Here is a 7,362-nt window from a genome sequence, read left to right as displayed (position 1 = left end):
CCTTATAAACCTAGATTAAAAATGTGAGGCTTTGTCAGGATTCCACCCTGCTAGCCCGGACCATGTATGATTACTTTTGCCGTTATGTCCGGCTGCTACTACTAGTGGCCACCCTCTCCCTCTCTCTGCAGCGCTCAGGATCAGATTACCAGGTCAGCTGGGTCTGATCACCTGGGTGGTACCTGCCTTTATTAACCTGCCCTGCCCTGTAGTGAGGGCCTTTGCATTGAAGTGCATGGACCGCTCTGCTTTGGCCCTGTACCGTGAGCTACCTGCTAGTTCCTGAGCTACCTGCTAGTTCCTGAGCTACCTGCTAGTTCCTGAGCTACCTGCTAGTTCCTGAGCTACCTGCCTGTACCGTGAGCTACCTGCTAGTTCCTGAGCTACCTGCCTGTACCTGCTGTCAACCCACCCAGTGGGCCTCTGTACCCGTCAGCTCACCCAGTGGGCTTCCTGCCGTCAGCCCACCCAGTGGGCCTCCGTACCAGTCAGCCCACCCAGTGGGTCTCCGTACCCGTTAGCCCTGCCAGTGGGCTTCCTGCCGTCAGCCCACCCAGTGGGCCTCCGTACCAGTCAGCCCTGCCAGTGGGCCTCCGTACCAGTCAGCCCACTCAGTGGGTCTCCGTACCCGTTAGCCCTGCCAGTGGGCTTCCTGCCGTCAGCCCTGATAGTAGGCATCCTGCCTAGAAACTACTGCCTTGTCTTGCTGGTGATATCCTTCATCACTACAGTACCTTTCCTCGTATTCTGTTGTGCCGTGTGTTATTTCGCCTGTCCGTACCACATCACATACCGTCATGCATCGTGGGGTGCAAACAGAACCCCTTGTATCCCCTGCTACTGGGCTCCTACCCGACCTGCTTACCAGGGTCCTGACAGGCTTTCAGAAAATTTGGTGCTACTGATTTTTGCATAACAATCTTTTACATCTAAAAATAATTAAGGTTGCCTACCCTATAGCTTCTTCAAGGCCTCTTACTCAACAATACGTTTATTTACCGTATTTAAAATTTGGCACATTACATACTAGAATTATTGAGCAGAATGTTTTCTTTTTTTTTCTTAAATTAAAGGAATGGCTTGACCATGGAACAAAAATGTGCACATTTTCCCATGGGCACCAAAGCATTTTTTATGAATGGGTTCTTAGTTTTCATATTTCCAAATACTTAACTTTTTTATTTTTGCTTAACTCTATCTCACTGTGATAGTCGGACAGAAGGGGAAAACAATCAAGCATAATATTCAACAGCTGCTTAAACCACCAGCAGACAACCCATTGGAGACATTTGCTTATGCAAGGGGAACATTGGCCAAACTTCTGTAACTAATCTGCAGTAAATATTTCTATTAGAAAAGGTTATGCAAAGTTAAAAATTCAGTCTATGCTGCCGATTTTCAATGATTTCCATCTTTTCCTGAAACTTCTATTTTCATTACTTTGAGACAACAAAAAGGAAGATGGTTAATAAAATGCAGATTTAAATATTTTATTAATTTTAATAAATTTCAATTAGTAAATGTAGGATTCTGTAGTCTAAAACATCCTCAGTCAGCAAGGAGATGTACAAAAATGAATAGTCGCATTTTACAACTGTGCTGACATCATGGCCACTTCTGTACTAGAACATAGTGGTGCTTATTTGATGTTTATTTATCAAAGTGTGAATTTGAAATAGAGGAGTGGTGAGGGTTACATTTAATTTTCCATTTTAATTATGTATTATGAAGGGCCAAGACCGGCAAACTTGTACTGCAGGATTATTTTGACTGGCTCTATATAATTAATTCTTAAATAAATGGGATTTCTTAAAAATGACCTTGTTGACTAAGCTTTTCATCCTAGAGGGACAATGGGGTCTACTCACTAAAAAATTAATTAGTTATGGGTTAACTTGTAAGAGGTTGCATGCCCTCACATTCTAACATAAAAAACTTGCAGATTCGCTATGTACGTTTTTGGCAAGGGCATTAACTTTAAATTTGGCGAGTTCAATGAGAATTTGCATGGCTTTGTATAAAACCCACAAGATGAACCCCCACCCACACAAGTTAAAAAAAGGCAGAGGTCTCCTTATCAACCAGGGGGTGTGACGATTCCCCAGCTCTATAAACTGTGAGATTGGGTGAAATTAAACATGGGGTATATACCCCCTGTAAGAAATCATTTTTATACTGTAGAAAAGCCCCTTTAAATCCCGGGATATATAACCTTCACCCGTCTGGCTTTCCTTTAACTACTACAGATTCCTCGTCGTATGAAACTCCACTTACACCAGTGGCTTAAAACAATGGGTTTATTAAAATAACAAATACATATATATATGAGTATACAGAGAAGCGTTTGAAATACAAGGCTCTATGACTCTAACTACACTATGCTAATGACTCTATGTGTGCATGTAAGGATGGGGTGTCCCTGTCACCTTGATGTTATCCTTCCTTCTTTCTTTCTGGTTCTCTCTCTTGTCTTTGTTGCTCACACAACACCTTTATAGCCACTATGCCCAAACAGTCCCAGCCAATCATCTTTTTAGTTTGTGTCCACTCATCCTTAGGAAGGCACAATCTTGTACCTGCACCAGCTGCCTGTAGAGACCGCTCTTGTCCAGGAAGTTAGATTGCCCCCACAGTGAAGTTGATGGTCCTCAGGGCAAATTCAGGGTGGGTTGATATTGTCTCCTGCAATCCTTTTGTTGTAGGACAAACACGTGCTTATCTCCAGCCCAGATACTATCTCCTGCAGTCCTTTTTGTTGTAGGAGATTGTAGATTGTATCTCCTGTTTATTGTTCCCACCTGGTAGAGAGATAGCCCTTTGATGTATTGTGAGTTCCTGGACATTTGGGTTTTGCCACTAGTGTAATTCCTTGAAACTGGTTTACTCAAGAGGAATCCCATTGTGTTGGGATCCAGCTGTTGTCCTTGGAGATTAATAGTTGACTTATATTTATTACATATACTTTTATTTTGTTCTGCACATTTTAGGCCTGAATGCAACTTGAGTGCTAGGAACATATGTTATCAATTAGGTGATGTAGCTTAGAGGGTCTTCTGTGGAATGCCAGTGTATCCTATGACTGCTCCAATAGGATTCCTTAAAGTATACTCTAACCAAATGTAAAGGGGTATAAATAGGCATGGTTACAAGGGCAAGGTCTCTTTCTACGCTCTTTCACCTGTATCTCACCAAGAGTACTGAGTCTACAGTACCAAATACCACCATTTGTTCCAGCAACCAGTCTGTATGTATTGATACTTTGTTATCGAATAAACCTGCTTAATAAGACATAGAAGCTGTGGTCTTGATTGCTGTTAAGTCACTGGAGAAGTTTAGATATTCAAGGCAAAGAATATTCTAACACCCCCTAACTCCAATCCTCCGATTAGGGGGGCATAGGGGGATTTAACATAATAACACGCTAAATAATTACTCTTTTGGGGCATCCTTACAATACCTTGGAGGTGTGGCTACAGTTATCTAGGTTTCCCCCAGTTATTTGAAGCGTACTTATTACCAAAAATATGTGGACAGACAGACCTTGAAAAATCGCCCCTGACCTTTATCCTTCCTCCACCAACCTTCGTCATAGACACTATGCTTTCCGATAGGTAGCTTTCTCCTGGCATCCACCAAATCCAGATTCGACCATCAAACTTTCAAATAGTGAAATGTGATTCATCACTCCAGGAAACACATTTCCACTGCTTCGGCGACCAGTGGCGGTGTGCTTTATACCACTTAAGCAGAAGCTTGCCATTGCACATAGGTGTCTTTGGCATGCGTGCAGCTGCCATGGATACCCATTTCATAAAGTTCCTGACAGTAGACTAGGGCAGATCTAGCAGAGCAGAAATTTCACAAACTGACTTGTGGCAAAGATGACATCCTATTCAGTATGTCTTATTATACTACCAATGTTTATGGATATGTCAAATAGTATACCAGGGAGACATGGATGTGCTAGGCTGGGCTGGTTAATGCCTAAATGGCAAGCTACTCAGGATGACTATTAATGGATTCTAGTGTGGTGGCTGCTTTGCTAAACACAAAGCTCTGACCCAGAATAGCGTTTATGTATGATTTAGTGTCAGGTTCCCCAAGTACATGCAGTGTGCTGTGGGAGAAAGGTAGTTATCTTCCACAGGTACCAGATTAATATGCATTAAATCTCCCCAGGGGATAACATTAGAAAATTACTTCCCTTCAATTATCTTACAAAAACAAAGATATGTTTCAGAAAACATATATATTATATTGTGTCGTGGTTCTGGAATGTCTTCTGCTTGGTCCCAAATGTCTTGCAAAATACAGGAATTTTACAGCCATAAAGCAGATGGAGTATTCAAAGATTAAAAAGAATCTGTTACAACCAGATAAAGATCATGACAACTATTAGTCCTTATCTGTTATTCTTTGAGTAGCAGTCAATCTATCTGAAAAAAAATAATCTGCAATGGTTTTAAAAGATAAGGATTATTTCCCTCAGGGAATTCTACAGTTGTGTAAAAAGCACAATGAATACTTAATACATTTGACTTAAACAGTAAACGTGCTTTAGTCTAGACATGTTAAGTGGTTCACCATTTAGTGGATAATATGGCTGTGCTATTTAAATTTCATTAAATGTTTACTGAACAGGAAATACATCCATAAAATAATAGAGTATAACTAGTTGAGGAATTTAATAATAAAAATAAGTGAATAAGCAGGGGCATAACTAGAAGCCTCAGGGCTCCGGTGCGAGAATTTCACTATCTACCCTCTCCCTACCCCCTCCCTTCTCACTATCTACCCTCTCCCTACCCCCTCCCTTCTTACTATATACCCTCTCCCTACCCCCCTTTGTAGGTCACTTACCATGCAGTCCTGTGGTGGGAGCACGAGGCACCGAGACACCGGCACCAAGACAGACGCCTCTCACTCCCACCACTGCAGCCGGGGCAGCGCTGAGGCAGGTGGCGGCAGGGAGCAGAGGAGACAGAAGGATGCCGAGCAGTTGCTGAAAACGACCGCTCGACACCCCTTGGGCCCCCCTGACTGGCAGAACTCCAGGACCCGGTCGCAGTCACGACCCCTGCAACCCTGGATGTTCCGCCACTGTGACTAAGTCATCTAAGCCAGGGGTGTCCAAGTTTTTTCTGCAGTGGGCCACTTCATCAGAAATGTATATGTGCATGGGCCGCACTCATTTTTCACTTAGAGAAAATATGGTCTTTTAACGTTATAATCTATATTAATACAGGGTTAATTTGGCGATAATGAAAAAAACTGTGAAAAAACTTTTATATGTCATTCTATCAATACTATATTACTAAAACAGTAAAACAAGGTCAGTCCATTTAAAACAAGTTTAGCCAAATAAAACTGCACAAGGCTGGAGCACACTGTGGGAACAAGCTGGATTTAAGATGGCTGACGCACACTGGAGGTAGGGCCGGGTTAATAGCATCACAGGCCTGGTGCTGAGGATTTTGGTGGCCATTTTATGGTACTAAATAAAGTAGACAGAATCTCAACTCCTCAGCATTGATGTGTACTGGATAAAGATTACATCATTGCTCGGCAGATAATATAGGATAGAATCTTATGTGATGGGGCTGGGAGTAATCAGTACACAAAAAAAAGTCATCATAAGGGACACCTGAAGCCACAATTTAGTCCCACTAATCATTTTTAATAAAATATGCAGATTGAAACAGAGTAAATAACACAAAACCTTTACTTTTCTTCTCACTGATTTCTGGGCCAAGAAATTTTTGTCCTCTGAAGTGACTACAAATTCAGGAGGCCGTTTTATCTCTGGATAAGTAAAAATTACATAGTTCTATGTATTCCTACAGTAAGTAAAGTGCCAGGAAACAGACAACCAAATACACACGAGGACAGACTCTTCCACACTGACACCCAAACACACACACCAGGACCGTCTCTGCCACACTGACATCCAAACACACACACCAGTACAGGCTCTGCCACACAGACGCCCAAACACACACCAAGACAGGCTCTGCCACACAGACACCCAAACACACACACCAGGACAGGCTCTGCCACACCAGCACCCAAACACACACACCAGAACAGGCTCTGCAACACCAACCCCCAAACACACACATCAGAACAGGCTCTGCAACACCGACACACCAAACACTCACCAGGACAGGCTAGGGCTCTGTTAGTAATTAGCAATTGTGGAGGAATTTAGAAACAGTGTTGTAAAAAATATTAGGACTTCTCTCCATCATTGTATAATAATAAGAATAAGAATAATACTATTACTAAAGATTTTATTGTATTTATCTTAAATAATGAAGATAACGTACATTAACATATTTTTCACTTATGCTCTGAAAAACATGGATGCATTTGCATGTTGATCAGTGAGATATCATTGAATTAGAAAAATACAGCATAAAACTCAAAAATGATTATGACCCAACAAGATAATATTGGGTTACCTTGTTACAATTTCCACTAACTGGTTACCCTCAGGGATATTTTTCAATCCTTGCCTGTATATTTAAGTGGGTAAAGTGGTTCAAATTTCACATGCCATGTTATGCTTTGATTTTGTTACATATTTTCTTTGCAAAGAAAATATATGAATAGAATCGGTCAATGCCACTTAATTATATGTGGCAGCTTTCCCCTGTTACAGTTATGGTTCTGGGAAATTACTTTGAGGAGCCAAGTAGAAATGTATGTTATCACAGGAGCTAAATTTCCAGTTTGATTTTTACCTTCAATATACTAGTTAATTAATCTTCTGATTTTTAAATAAAACTCTAATAAACTTATTGATACAAAAAGTGAAGAAATTATTCCTTGTGAATATCCATAACTTATTAGTCATCTGTAAGATGCTGAATGCCTTTAACACTGTGTGGTTTTCATGCTGCTTAAGTGTATATTATCAGTTAAAGTACGAGAGCCGTGTCCCTTTTAAAATAATGTATTTTTCTTAACTTTGCAAACAAATAGAGAGATTCATCAGAATGTTCACTACAGCCACCAAGTACTTATCTTTGGCCTAGGAAAAGGGTTCATTGCAAAAACAAAATAAGGGAAAAAAAGACAGACAAAAAAAAATCCATTACCCTGTCCAAAGGTTGCTGGTTGTCTGGGACCATGTATATATCTTCCTGTGCAACCTCATGGGTTTAAAGGATCTATTGGATACTCCATTACTTAAATGAGCCCCTCATGAGACTTTCAATTGGATTTGTTACTGGATATCTTTCCTTGTTGCTGTTCCTTGTTAAAGGCTAATATCTAAACTCTAATGTCCCCGACACCCCTACTAAAGAAGAATACATATAAAAGTAGTGTGGGAGTCCTTTAATATGCATTCTTCTAAAA

This window comes from Sceloporus occidentalis, unplaced genomic scaffold (genome assembly GCF_023333645.1).
Source record: "Sceloporus occidentalis isolate IW3139 unplaced genomic scaffold, rSceOcc1.0.p SCAF_25, whole genome shotgun sequence".
Lineage (NCBI taxonomy): Eukaryota > Metazoa > Chordata > Lepidosauria > Squamata > Phrynosomatidae > Sceloporus > Sceloporus occidentalis.
This window is presented reverse-complemented; position numbering follows the sequence as displayed.